The sequence below is a fragment of the Corvus moneduloides genome, chromosome 5 (assembly GCF_009650955.1).
Source record: "Corvus moneduloides isolate bCorMon1 chromosome 5, bCorMon1.pri, whole genome shotgun sequence".
In the NCBI taxonomy this organism is placed as follows: Eukaryota; Metazoa; Chordata; class Aves; order Passeriformes; family Corvidae; genus Corvus; species Corvus moneduloides.
In genome coordinates, this window is record NC_045480.1 from 23,212,643 (window position 1) to 23,226,198 (window position 13,556).

At 39.2% G+C, this 13,556-nt stretch overlaps 1 protein-coding gene across 2 annotated transcripts in view; it reads left to right on the forward strand.

Moving 5' to 3' along the window:
* The first annotated feature begins 467 nt into the window (after positions 1-467).
* The window catches only part of KLHL5 (kelch like family member 5), a 49,505-nt gene continuing 36,416 nt past the window's right edge, over positions 468-13,556 (forward strand). For both annotated transcript variants that reach the window (XM_032110089.1, XM_032110090.1), the window contains exons 1-2: positions 468-574; positions 3,365-3,457. The gene's annotated coding sequence lies outside the window, so the exon portion shown is untranslated. The remainder of the gene's footprint in view (positions 575-3,364; positions 3,458-13,556) is intronic.

Here is a 13,556-nt window from a genome sequence, read left to right on the forward strand (position 1 = left end):
GCATCGAGTACAGGGTCCTGGGAGGAGGTGAAAGGCTGTGGTGTGTATTACCACAGGTTTATTTCTCTTAAATGGAGCAGCGGGCTGCTACGGAAGTGTTTGGCGTTGTGCTTTTGGAAGAAAGGCAAAGACACCCAGGGACAGGATGCGGCGGACGCCGCCTCCTCTGCCCCTTCCCCTGCCCCGCCGGCAGGGGGCGCGCGGCGAGATGGCGCCGCAGCCTGAGGGGCGCGGCCCCGGCCCCGGCCCCGCCCCGCCACACGCGGCCACGCGCGGCTCCCGCCCAGGGGCCGGGGGCGGGGCCGGGGGCGGGGGCGCGCCCCTGTCTGGACCCGCCCCTCCCCGGGCCGCCTGAGCGCAGGGAGGGGCCGGAGCGGGGCCGCGGGGACGCGACAGCGGCGGGCGGGATCGCTCAGTGCCCGCGGCTCCCGGCGGACCGGGAGCGCTGGCGGCCGCCGGGCGGGGCGGGAGGAGAGGGGGCGGGAGGGGACGGGAGAGGGCGCGAGGGCCTTCCTTGCGATTTTTTTCTTTCTCCGTCCCCTCCCAGCCGCGCCCCCTTCCCGGACCGTGAGAGGTGAGAAGGGCGGTCGGGGCTCGGCAGCGAGGGGAGGGGGCCGCGGCTGCCGCGGGGGGGAGGAGAAAGCGAGAAGGAGGAGGAGGACGGTGAGGGCCGGCGCCTGCGAGGGGTGGGGGCGGGTTCGCCCTGACCGCCACCGGGCTCCCTCGTGCCGGCGGGCTGCGGAGAGGGGCTGCAGCCGCCGCCCGGAGGGGCCGGTGCCCGGTGTCCGGGCACAGCGCGGCCCGGGGGAGCCGCGGCGCTCGGCGGGGCAGTGCTGGCTCTCGCCCGAGCAGGGCGGGGCGGGGGCGGTGGGGCGGGACACGGCGCGGGGTCCGGTCCCGCCGAGACGGGCAGCCCCCGTGGCTGGCTCGGTTCAAAGCGGTCATAACGGAGAGCTGGTAAAAATACACTAACACAGCTCTAGGGGACTTGCCCCCATGTCTCTTAACCTTTACCATCACAGTATGAAATAGTGGTAAACAATTTTTTTTTTTAATTTGAGACTGGTCTCATTAGAGCAGCGACTGACTGCCAACTCACTACATGGAGAGCGGCGTTATTAAACGGGGAACAAAAAGAAGTCCAAGTGTTGAACATCAAACAGCTGCTGATTATATGTATTACTGGTTTATGTTTTTCCTTAAAGCGTTTTTGTGGCTTAGGGCTTTGAGCTCGGACTGGCTGAGCTGCGTGAGCAGCGGGGCAGCCCAGCTGAAGCCCAGCCACCCGACGCTCGTTGTCGGCTGTTTGGGCAGTAATGTCAGAACCGTAAAAAGGGAAGGCTTGGCTTTGTACTTTTCTTTTACTTAAAAGTTGATGGTGAAATTATAAGAGCTAAACTCCAAATACAGTCATCTTTTGAAGAAAAAAGTGTTACTCAGGTCTTCTACGAGCATGAACAGGAATAAAAAATTTGAACTCATGGTAATGTTGGTATAGCTTTTGTATCTAGACAAACTATGTATTGTATGGGAGGATCCTCTTTAAAAACAGATCGCACGATGTATTTTCATGAGTGGTTCATCAATTTTGCCGGAAACAATCTGATCGTTTCTCATAAAGGTAGTTCTGCCTGGGAATTCCCAGAGGCATCTGTGGATTAATATTACCAAAAAAAAAAAAAAAAAAAGGCACCTTGTTCCTGGAATTCATAGGTGCATTCCTGATAGGGCAGATTGTATTCCCATCTTATGTTTTTCCCTTTTCCCCCTTGCTGAACAATGCTAGGGAGCATAAAGCAGGATAAAACCAAAATAATAGTAATAAATAATAACCCTAATCCGAGTCAAGTAGTGTTTTCCTCTGCCATGTGTCAACTTCATTGAACCATCCATCCCTCAGTCATGTCCTCTGGATGGGCAGGTCCACTATCAAAGGCAACATGTTTACACCATGGCAGTAGATTAACACGTGTTTCACAGAAATGCAATAATTGCTAATTTAAAATAGAAAAGAATTTGAGTGAAGATGAAGAAAATCTTCCATTAGATCGTTATGGTCAAACAGTAATTACAAGCTGTTGCTAACAATGACAATTCATATTGGTGGACTTGTTCCAGCTCTCTGGACTTTGTACCACCCGTGCTTTTAAAAAGATTATTCTTTGCTTATGTTTATGTCTTGTGGTTTTGTTGATGTAGTTCAGTGTTTCATGGTATGGTAAAGAAGATTACCTAATCAGACATAACATGACCCAATAATGAAAGTTTCTACAGCTCTTAAGAAAGTATAGTATGATTTTACATTTCCCTTACAAAATTCTTACAGTTTCCTCTTTCCATAGCAATTAAATTGATTTTCCTTACAGCAGTCTTACCATGTAGAAAAATGCAGTAGTTACAAACCTAATTATCCACTGTTTGCTTTTTTTCATAGGAATAGAATCTTTCATTCAAAGTTTACCAGCAAGGCAATGCTGATTACATACACATGTATTATTTGGCTGTGTGGCCTTAAAAAACGGTCATATGGGAGAGATGAGGTTATGTGCTCCAGAGGCAAGAATGAGGTGGTATTACCCTTCAGAGAGCTGGAAGGTTCTTGAAGCTAGTAAGAAAGATCAGACCATGGGAGGTTACATATTAGATATCACATTATGCATGCAGGTATCATGTAAGGCTACTTTCTTTCACTTCAAAGTGTGTAATTTGTTTGGTGCCAAGCCAAAAGGAGACACATACTATTTCAGCAGGCTAGGTTTTATGAGTAGAGTCTAAATTTGGTGAGAAAAATTTTAGTGGCCTGTAAATAGGTAAGGGTTGAGAACCACTGTAACAGTGAGTTTTTATAGAGGTGCTCCATTTAGGGAAGCATGTTTAGTGGAGGTACTTAGCTTTATTCACCAATACAGTTAGTGTTATTCTTTGGCACCAGTGCTCAGCTTAAGTGCTTCATGTGGCAGATCAGTTCTTCACTGCTTTTCCCTTCAGGGAAGGGAATTGAAGAAAAGGGTGACAGTGGACTAAAGTTAATGTTTGTTTTTGGTTTTTTTTTCAAGAGATGTTGTCTTTGTAATCCAGTGGTTCTTGAGAGTTTACATATTCACATTTCATATTAATTTCTCCTCTTTTTTGTGAGTCTTTGTTGATGGGTATGTAACTTGAAGTTGTGGAAGGAACTAAGGTGACAGTTGTTCAGTGACACACTTTTAGCATCTTCCTATCAACAAGTGTAGGAATCACAACACAAATTGAAAGCAGTCCTATCTGAACAGAGTAGGGAATCTGCTTTTGAGATTATTCCTTTTTTTTCTCCCCTCCAGTGGGTGGTTCTTACTTGTTTGTACTGTTGTTTTTCTGCCTCTAGATTTTCTTCTGCTACCTCAATTTTTTTGGAAAGAGGAAGACAAGTGGAACTACATGATTCTTTGAACAACTGGAGATGATTCCAGTGTTATAGGTAAGTATTGTATTTACTCAGTTCTAACAGTAAGCTATGCCACAGGGAATGTGATTTTAGCCCACAGGGGTACAGAGTCTTCCTCACACCTGAAATTTCATCCTTCTTTTTGTCTTACATAGCACATCTTGTAAGGGCTTCTTTCTGGCAAGTGTGTGTAAGCAGGAATGACTGCTCTTGTGGGCATCACATGGTAGTGTTGGGACCATTTTTATGTGATGCTCTTTATCAAAGCATGCTTTATAGAACACTGTCAGCATTACTGTAAAGTTCAATTTTGATCTTTTCAAAATGCATGAGAAGCCTTTGAATCTTTTAATCATTATAGGAAAAACAGGAAAATTGATACTGAATCTGTTAGAGAAAATACTGCTTTATAGAAATTCTTATGAATAAAGGCCCAGCAAATGCACAATCAAATCTTATTACTCCAATAATACTGACTGGGTTTCACTTTATTTCATTTTTTTTGGCAGGAAAGTAGTAAGAGTGTTCTGAGCAAAAGTAATTTTCAAGGGGAATAGCTTTGACATTTGTACAAAGCAAAAGGATAAAAGAATATTGAAAACATGAATACATGCAAGAATCTAGCTTTATCTGAACTCTCTGTAAGGTAAAATACTCCTGAAAAGTGCTAAGGGTGACAAAAGCAATCCAATTAATTTAGAAATACTAGGTTTTACTAAAGTGAAAAAATCTGCTTTCTTGACTGTGAGATCTCTCTGCTTTGGGAATATTGATAAATTCCTTTAGAATTTACTCATGTGATACAAATACAGAAGAGAGATAGTCTTTCTCCCTGTTCGTGTTAAGATCAAGTCACAGTGTTTCCCTCCTCAGTGAATCCATATCCGTGTTGGTATCTTCCACCATAGGTGACATCAACCCTTTCCTGAGATTTAGAAATTATTAGAACTGGTAAGGTTCCTCAGAAATTACTTTATGATCCTGTGTTTTCACTACTTTGCAGTAGTTCAAAATGTGGTAGCTCCACCTACCAAAATAGCCAACCTCCTTCAGACTGTCAGGATTTGTGTAGGCTTGACCTGCACCCTTTCTACAGTGGTCATGAAAGTTAAAAGGGACTTGAAACAAATGCCAAATGTACTCCAAAGAGAAGGAACTGAAAAGGTTGATCGCTATGGGATATATCTTTATTCCCATCTTACTGCAAGGTAGAATGACTAATTATCAAACAGGGCTGCTGATTATTAATCATCTTACGGGCTTTGCTGGCGTTTTTCCAGAGGACAAATTTCTGTAAAGCTGAGTATTGATTTCAGTCTGTTCAGAGGAATACTTTGCCAATTAATTACCTCTTCTGGCAATTCTAAGTGCAACCGATATTAAAAATCCTGATGTCTTCCATAACACGGGATATAGTTCAAAGAAAAATTTTTGAGTAGTAGCTTGGATTCTTCCAAGGGTATCCATCAGATTTTCAGAGTTAATGGAAAAGTGTTTATAAAATTGTACAGGATGTTTTTGTAAAACAGTGAAATTTAAGTCAGAGTGAGTACTGGCCTAATTTCTTTGAAAATGTGTGTGGATACACTTGTCTCACTGCCTTAGCTTATGCTTTTGTCAAAAAAGCAAATATACATTGTATTGACTCTATGGGAAAGAACTTAGTAAGAGACAATGATGATATGATCTGTCTAGAACAGATTTGAGTTGATTTGGGTGGAAGTAGTATTATTCATTACAAATAAAAAAGTTCACACCGTTCTTGGACCTACTGTAGCCTTGATCTCAGAACCAACAGAACTTGTCAAAATGAAGCTAAAGTATAGCCTTAAAACAGATTAAATATTCACAGCACCTGGCTGTGTTGTATGATATATATTTATAGTGTAGAGTAAGACAAGACTCAAGTCCGTAGAAGTTTACTAACATGAACAATAAAGAGTACAAATAGTCATATGGCCGAATTAGCAAATTAGTTAAAAGTTTACAAGCAGTGTGTATGTGGTGAGAAGATGTAGAAGTTCATAGGAAGACGAGATTTTTATTAGTGGTTTTGATGATTGGATTGTTTGCAAGCAAGTTCTTACTTGTTACCAGAGTAGATGTTTTATGTTGACTTTTGCACAAATAAGCTATTAGCCTGACACTTGCTGTGAAGCATTATACCTTGGTTATCCCTATGCATTTGTCTGGTAGATATTCTGAAATGTATTCTAATATGCTAAAAAGAAATATTTTTGAATATTAAATGATCACTTTATCCTTGCCAAAGATGAAATCAAAGTTTAAATCTTACTCTTTTACATGCAGTATGGGAAATTATATTTTTGAATGTAAATGTAATCACAAGCTTTTGCATTCAAACTATAATGAGAGCATTAAGTAGCTAAGGTATTTCATAATGTTATCATAACTTGGCTTAGCAAGATCTTCACCAAGCACCATAGCATTTTAAACTTTGAAGTATTTTTCAAGGAAATAAAAGTAATTAACTAGAATTAGTCTATGAGTTTATAAACATGTGGGCAGATCACGTGATAAGTAGTAGAACTTCACTTTGTACCTCCTCTCACTTCCTGATAGTTTTTGTAATTAACAAATACAAGCTTAAGTTGCACCTTTGCATAAGAAATTGTCTGATGATTCAATAAAAGAACAGTTGTACTTAAACCAGGTTAAGTGACAGTTTCAGTGAATATTCAAACATTATTGTTGTTTGAAAACTTACGAGCTCAATGAATGAAAAAATTTTTACAAATACTGAAAGCTAAGTAAAGAATTTTTAAAACTTTGAAATGATAGAGAAGATAGATGGACAAATGATTGCAGACCATCTGAATCTGAGGAGATCTACATGCAGTAGTACAACATATAGTTTTGTATTTCTCTTAAGAAGTGGCCGGAGTTGATATCAGAGAATGGAAAAAAACACATGCTAAGCAAATAAGTAATTTTTTTATCAATTATGCTTTCTCCTTCTGACAGTTTAGCAATCTGGATTCAAGACTTTTCCCTTTTTTGAGCCTGTTACTACAGTAATAGACCTCGTGCCCCTGGGAGTACCAACAATATCCTGTGTTCTTTCTAGTACTTTATTTATAATACTGGTGTCCAGTTCTTGCTCTCTGTGCAGAGCAGGAAACATTTAAGGATTCCTTTAAAAGCAGGGGTAAGGCAACTAAGATGGGATCAGTATGCTGTTTAGGATAGCTGAACAGTTAACTCTGCAAGTACTTCAGTGATTTAAAGCTTTAATAGGTGGTCAGATTTCTGCTATTGTTGTCTCTATGCTTAAGCTCATTTCAATTTTACACAACCATGGAAAGGTAGGAGCTCAGAGCTGTGTTTGAACAATCAACCAGCTTTTGTGTTGATTTCTGTTCTACATTATTTATAAATCTTGGGCTTGGGCGATATATGTAGCCACCCAGGCTTCCTCAGAAGCAAAGGATAGGCAGCTTGTGAGTCTGTAAGTTCCCCAGGCAAGTTTGGTTTATGTCTTGTGGTTTAGTAGGTTCTTCCCTAGTAACATTTCTGTCTACTTGCCAATTTCAGTCAAACTCTGATAGAACGGAACCCTTGTTATGTTTAAATTCCTGAAAGTTTTTGAAAATACAGGTAGGTAGGGAAGGCTACTAAGTAGTACTATTTGACCTGCCAGCTGATGAGCCTGTTCTCGGTCTGAATGTGGCAAAGAATTTGCTTGTCCTGCCTGTTCTGGTACTTGGTAGGGAGGGATGTGCATGCATGTGAGATAAGGGAGACTACGTGAGATGAAACATGGAGAAGAATTGTAGTTACTGTCAGAAGAGCTTGTAAAATAAATTGTAGTGGGGAATCTGAGATTACTTTCACGTGAAACTCTGGAGACAGAATAAAGAACCTAAGAAACCAGTTTTCTGATTGTGGTTAGGAATACATGGTGACTTGATGCATAGCTTAACCTGAGATTTAATAGTATATTAAAATATATTTTTCCTTATGTGCCTCAGATACATACTATTTTAAGCAACATTGATCCAGGCAGGGGACTAGTTTTGTTTTAGAGTGAAGAGAGTAGTTAAATATATTGTGACTTGTTCTGCATTTTTTTCCTGATAATACTTCCTTGAGCCAAATCACTAGAAAATCAATGGAAGCCGTTAGTTAACATCTCCAGTTTAATCATCTTGCTTTTACTACTTTGTGAAGCTTATTGTAACGCGAAAAATCTATCATCAAGTTACAATGCTTGTAATAAAAGCAAGTAATACAACACATTGTATTCCCTCCTCAAGTAGCTTGCCCAGGACCACGTCCAGACAGCTTTTGAGTATCTCTAAGGGTGTAACCTCTCTGGGCAACATGTAGTCAGTCATCCTCACAGTGAAAAAATTTTTCCTCATGTTTAGATGTTGTGTTTTAGTTGTTGCCTATTGACTCTTGTCCTGTCACTGGACATCCCTGAAAGAGCCTTGGCTCCATTTTCTTTGAAATTTCCTTTCAGTTATTCATATTTATGAGACCCCCTGAGTCTTCTCTAGGCTAAACAGTCCCAGCTCTCTCAGACTTTCATCAGACAGAAATGCTCCAGGCCCTTCATCATTTTAATGGACCTTCTTTGCACTCCCTCTCCAGTATGGCCATATCTCTCTCATACTGCTGAGTAGAGTGGCAGGATCACTACCCTGACTTGCTGGCAGCACTCCTAATGCAGGCCAGGGTGCCATTAGCCTTCTTTGTTGCAAGGGCAGACTACTGGTTCATGTGCAACTTGGTGACCACGATGTCCTTTCCTGCAAGTTGCTTTCCTGCTATGTGGCCCACAGTGTGGGGTTGTTCCTTCCCAGGTGCAGGATTTTACGCTTCCCTTTGATGGACTTCATCAAGTTCTGAAGGTTGATATTGCTCGTAAAGACAGAGGGCATTCAGTACCTCAGCCTTTTCCATATCCCATGTCCCCAGGGCCCTGCCCCATTCAGCAGCAGGCCCATGTTTGCCCTAGACTTTGTTTTGTTATCTGTGTACCTACACAAGTCCTTCATGTTACCTATGATGTCCCTTCTGAGATTCATCTCCAGGTGGGCGAATGGTGGTAGAAATCTTTATTTGGAAGGACTTTTATGAGAAGTTCTGTTTGACATCTGCAATGTTATGCACAATTGGGTTCTTAAAATGTCATAAGTACAGTATTGATTCTTAAAATAAAAGTTGTTTTTCATATTTATGAGACATTATGATTCTTATAAACATTCATCTTGATACTTATAAACTTTGATATGATTCTTATAAGCATTCTGCCTTTTAGTGTGATGATTGTTGGTTTTATGCTTTGATCATGTGTGTTGCCTTTCTGTGAACCCTGTTTTCTGCAGTCCTGCTTTTGAGTTGCAATGATCAATTGCACACAAGGAATTCCAGATGAGATCACACCATTTGTTTTATAAATACGTAATAAGATATGATATCCTCACATATTATCTCTTAGGCAACCTAAAGTTTCAGCTGGGGGTGGGCTTAACTGAAGCTGTTAACTAAACAGAAGTCCTCACTAAGAGAAATTAGTTTCTTGAGGTGTCTTTTGGTATTAAATGATTCATTTAGAATGCTCAAGTCTCTGTCTTGAAATGCTTTGCTTCAGTAGCTGTGGCATTGCATAGCTTGACATTTAAATACGGTGTAAACTTTTCGGCCATAGACCTCTATGTCTTTCTCTTAGAAGTTTGTGTAGTCTGGTATGGAGCACTATGTTGCATTACCTAATCACTTGCAAATCTGCTTCTTCACTGTTTTTTTAATGTGCCATAACCTGTTGGATTATTATATGGTGCCTAATGTAGAACTGTGAATATTTGTCATTTTTTACCAAATAAACATCCACTCTGCTGTTGACAATGTTGGTAGTGTTGTCCTTTATCCATTTTTCTGTGAGTTTTTGAGGAAATCTGAATACTTCATGGTGAAATAAAACTGCTGCTGTCTTGGAAAAATGTTAAAATATTGTCTTTAGTTTGCCAGCAGATTTGCCTACAAAAGGAAACTATCTCCTTGTTATTTTGTTTTGATTTGCCTCAATCTTTCAATCTATCCTCTATGGTCCTTTGTAACTTTATTAGGCAATACCTTCCTAAACTGGTTTGAAAGTATGGCTTTACTTTCAGCAGGACTTCTTTAAATGTCTCCAGAGCAGTGTTTTTGTCACCACTCTTCCTTAACAGTGACATTTCTAAAGGAGATGATTTGTGCTGCACTACTACTCTCTCAGAGTACTGTCTCTACCTTGTTTCTATTCGAATTGGTGCTACCAGTATTCCTGGAGTGTATGAACTGGGAATGTTTTGCTTATCTTCTCCTTGTGTGTTGCTGCTTGACCCCTTTGGTACAGAAAACTGGTTCTGTGTTTTGAGAGACTGGCCCTTCACAGTATTGTCCATTTTGTATTATAAGTAAGTTTTAACTTAAAAACCACATCTGACCTGGTGGACTTGGACTGCAAATTTTTTAAGAGTGAGTAAGCTTACTGTGCTGTTTACTTAGGAATAGCTCTACGCTATGGCTTTACCTGTAGATGGTGCAGCCCCTGATAATGCTTCGGTATTAATTGAATAAAGCAATGTTAATGTTTTAATCTTAAAGAAATATAAATGTCGTGGATCACAACTTCTGTTGTGTGTGAACCAGTATGATATTTGAGCTTGGATGTGACAGTGTAGTCTTGTATTACATGTGAAATCTCTCTTGTTCCCCCCCTGCCTTGGCTGAATAAAATAAACAGCAAACCAGGCTGTTGTTCTGTACAGGTCTTTTCATGCCATTGTTAAGCTGACTGCTCCAAAGTCGGTGTTTCAAGGGAAATGTACAATGCAAAGTGGCAGAAAGTTGCAATGAAGTACCAGTAATTTGGCTACAGCTTACTTCTGCCAGTCAGAACAATCAATCTAAATACGTAAAGTCAGTAGCTATAGGATGTTTTCATCTCTTTCTCCAGGATGAACTGTGCTGTAGCTGCTGATGTAAGGCACTTTTCACATAACCATGAACAAGAAGTGTTTGCATTTATATAAAACTTTGGGATAGGAAGCGATTATTGTTTTATAGAATAATGAAGCATTAATATAGCAATCTTCCTGAAGTCCTTGTTGACCCATTTCTGTAACTTTGGGTCTGGAACACAGGAATAGGGAAGAAAAAAGAAAGTGAATATTTAAACCTTCTAACATAAGTGTAATTATAAGCAGAATTGCCGTTTGAAGTTTGTCTATAGCAGTTTTTTTTGAGCAGTTATTTTAATGCCTCAAATTAGTATTTTAAAGTTTGAAAATCCCATTTTAAAAAGTGTTAAATTTTGAATGCCTTTTAATGCTGTTAGTATGTATTTGATTAATTGATGAACATCTTATCGCCAGGGAACCTTTCTTATATTTTCAAATACACATCTAAAACATTAAACTAAATCACTAAACATTGACAGTATTACTTTTTCACATCTTAATGCATCTCCTTATGTCTAAAATTTATCTTTTTATATTTAATGCTTTTGTTAAGCAGTATTTGTTCAAGAGAAAAACAACTCTTGCAGTCACAACAAAGACTTTATGTAATTATTTTGACATTTACATTCTTAATTGGCACTTAAAAGGATCATTAATATCTTCTCAGGACTAGCTGAGCTTTTATGGCCCCTTTTAAAATTCATTTGACATACTAAATACCCTGAAAATATTCTGTCTGAATTGCCTTGAAGTTGAGTAGTGAAAGATTTTGGAGCCAAATCATAGTAGTGACAGCAAAAATGTTACCATGAAAAGTAGTGTGAGATTTAAATCTTAAAAAAGTATTCTATAAACATGTTTGTTTATTTGAAAACTTGATTAATTTCCTTTGGCAAGAAAAAGGAAAAATCATAATGAACAAAAGCACTCAGCCTTATTATTTAAATAATAATATTTCTGTATTTCCCAGTGATACACTCTAAATATAAAGTACACGTTCCCTCAAAATATACAGCAGAAATATCTTAGGACTATAATTGTTTAAATTTTAACTAGTTGTGCTGGATTGCAATCTTCCTTTAACACTCATATGAATAAATGTATATAATATCAGAGAATGTCAGTGTAGTAAATTTTTTGGTTAGTAAAAAAGAAAGGTTTTTTATCTCTGTGCAAATAAACTGAAGTTTTTTAAAAGAGCAATTTCTAAAGCGGTCATGCTATGTTCTTGGTGTTCCTATTTACACAGTTGCAGATTTAACATACAGCATTTGTTTAGATGTTTCTTTTTGTTCACAACCCAGAATCTGGGAAACTGTCCCTCACTGCTGACTGCAGGGATTTATAGCTTTGTGAAGCTCTTCATGTGAGAGAATTTATGTACTTAAATGTTCAGGTATTCCTCTTGAAGGAATATCAATCTGTTCAATTAAAAATCAGAGTTCTCAAAATTTTTTTCACAGTAAGCTGACACAACTTCATTAATCTAAACAGAATTGTGTTCTCAAAGGTGACAGTGTACTTATATTTGAAATGTTATTTTGATTCACCACAAAATAGAAACTGCTGCAGTGCCCAAGGTCAGAAAAAATGGATATAAGCACTGTTGTTTTCTCAATAAATGCAAACTTTTGCCTTAGTAGATGAAAAAATATTTCAGAATCCTTGCCAAGTCTGTGTATAGTGTGCTTGACTAAGATGGGTTTTAGCAGGTTTCTTAGAAATGTGTTAGTGCATTAGAAAGATGTGTGATGGGAGGCCATGGAGGGTGGGCATTTGGATTTGTGAGCACCAACCACCAGATGAGATGTCGAAGATGAGGTTTGGGTGATCCTAGTGAGTGGAAGTCCTAACGGTCCATTATTTGAGATCTCCTCAAAAGTCTGTTAACTCCTGGCTGGGGATCTGATAAAAGATGTCACATTATTCATAGTAACAAAGATTGTCCAGAAGAAGAGGCCCTCAATTATTTCTGAGGAATACTGTCAATTTCAACTGAAGAATTAACTGGCACTTGTCTTATCTTGTCATCTGTAGTACAAATGTTCCTATGAAATAGAGAAATATTTTGGATATTTATGCAGTCACTCTTAGAACTGTAATTTTGAGAGTGTGTAGAGGAGTTTCTTTAATCTAGAAAAATGAAAGAGAATAGAAAACACTTTTGTGGTTGGTCTGTTAAAACTACAGCACATTTTGTTTTCTAATCTCTGTTTGAGCCCATAGCTTTGCAGCCAAAGAATAGCAGTAATTGGGCTGTATTTGCCAGTAAATCAACGAAAAGTGCTGAAAAAGCGCTAGAATCGGCAAATCTGCTGCTGTCTTAGTAGACTTGTACTGGGACAGCTTGAATTTTAAATCAGTCTGTTATACAAGAATGAGAATGCAGGTCACTCCTTATGTATAATGGGTTTACCATACCAGCAGAAATAAAGGTACTTAAAGCTTACTTTTTATAGTTAAATGGATGATTAAAATATTACTGGTTTGATGAATGTTAACAAATACACCGATTGCTTGTCCTACTTCTTCACCCTCGATGAACACCTGGCTCCAATACAAAACTGGAGGAGAGGATGAATAAAAGGATGCCATTTTGTTTTACTACTTAAGCCTTACTCCGGTTTCACTCAACTTGCAGTTACACAAATGATGGTATTTGAACACTACAGTTAAGTGTTTAATAATTAGCTGTATGTGTAGAAGATGAGTAGGGTCTGCATGTCATATCATTTTGGTTAAACATCCATATAATTTTAATGCTAATATATTAAATCATTAATCCTTTCCTAAATATTTCCCTGTCTCTCTGTGTCTAAATTAAAACCCCAGGAAAGATGGTAAGAGCTTTATAGATTTACCTACTTAATCATCTTGCATCCAAAGTACCTTCAGCTGTTTTCTGGAAATGCTGCAAAGGTCTCGGTATTTGGCTTCTGGTAGGCTATGATGCCAGCAAGGTACACACTCTGAAATGTATCTTTGAGGGAACAGCTGGAATGCAGTTTCTGTAGAAATTAGCTTTTGCTAGCCTTTGTGAGAAGCACTTAGATAAATAAATGTACTCTGGGCGACGATGGGTGAGCTTTCCAGGTTAAAACTAGCACTTTCAGCGTTGTATTTCCTCAGAAAATAGCATGATACTCTCCTGGCACTGAGTT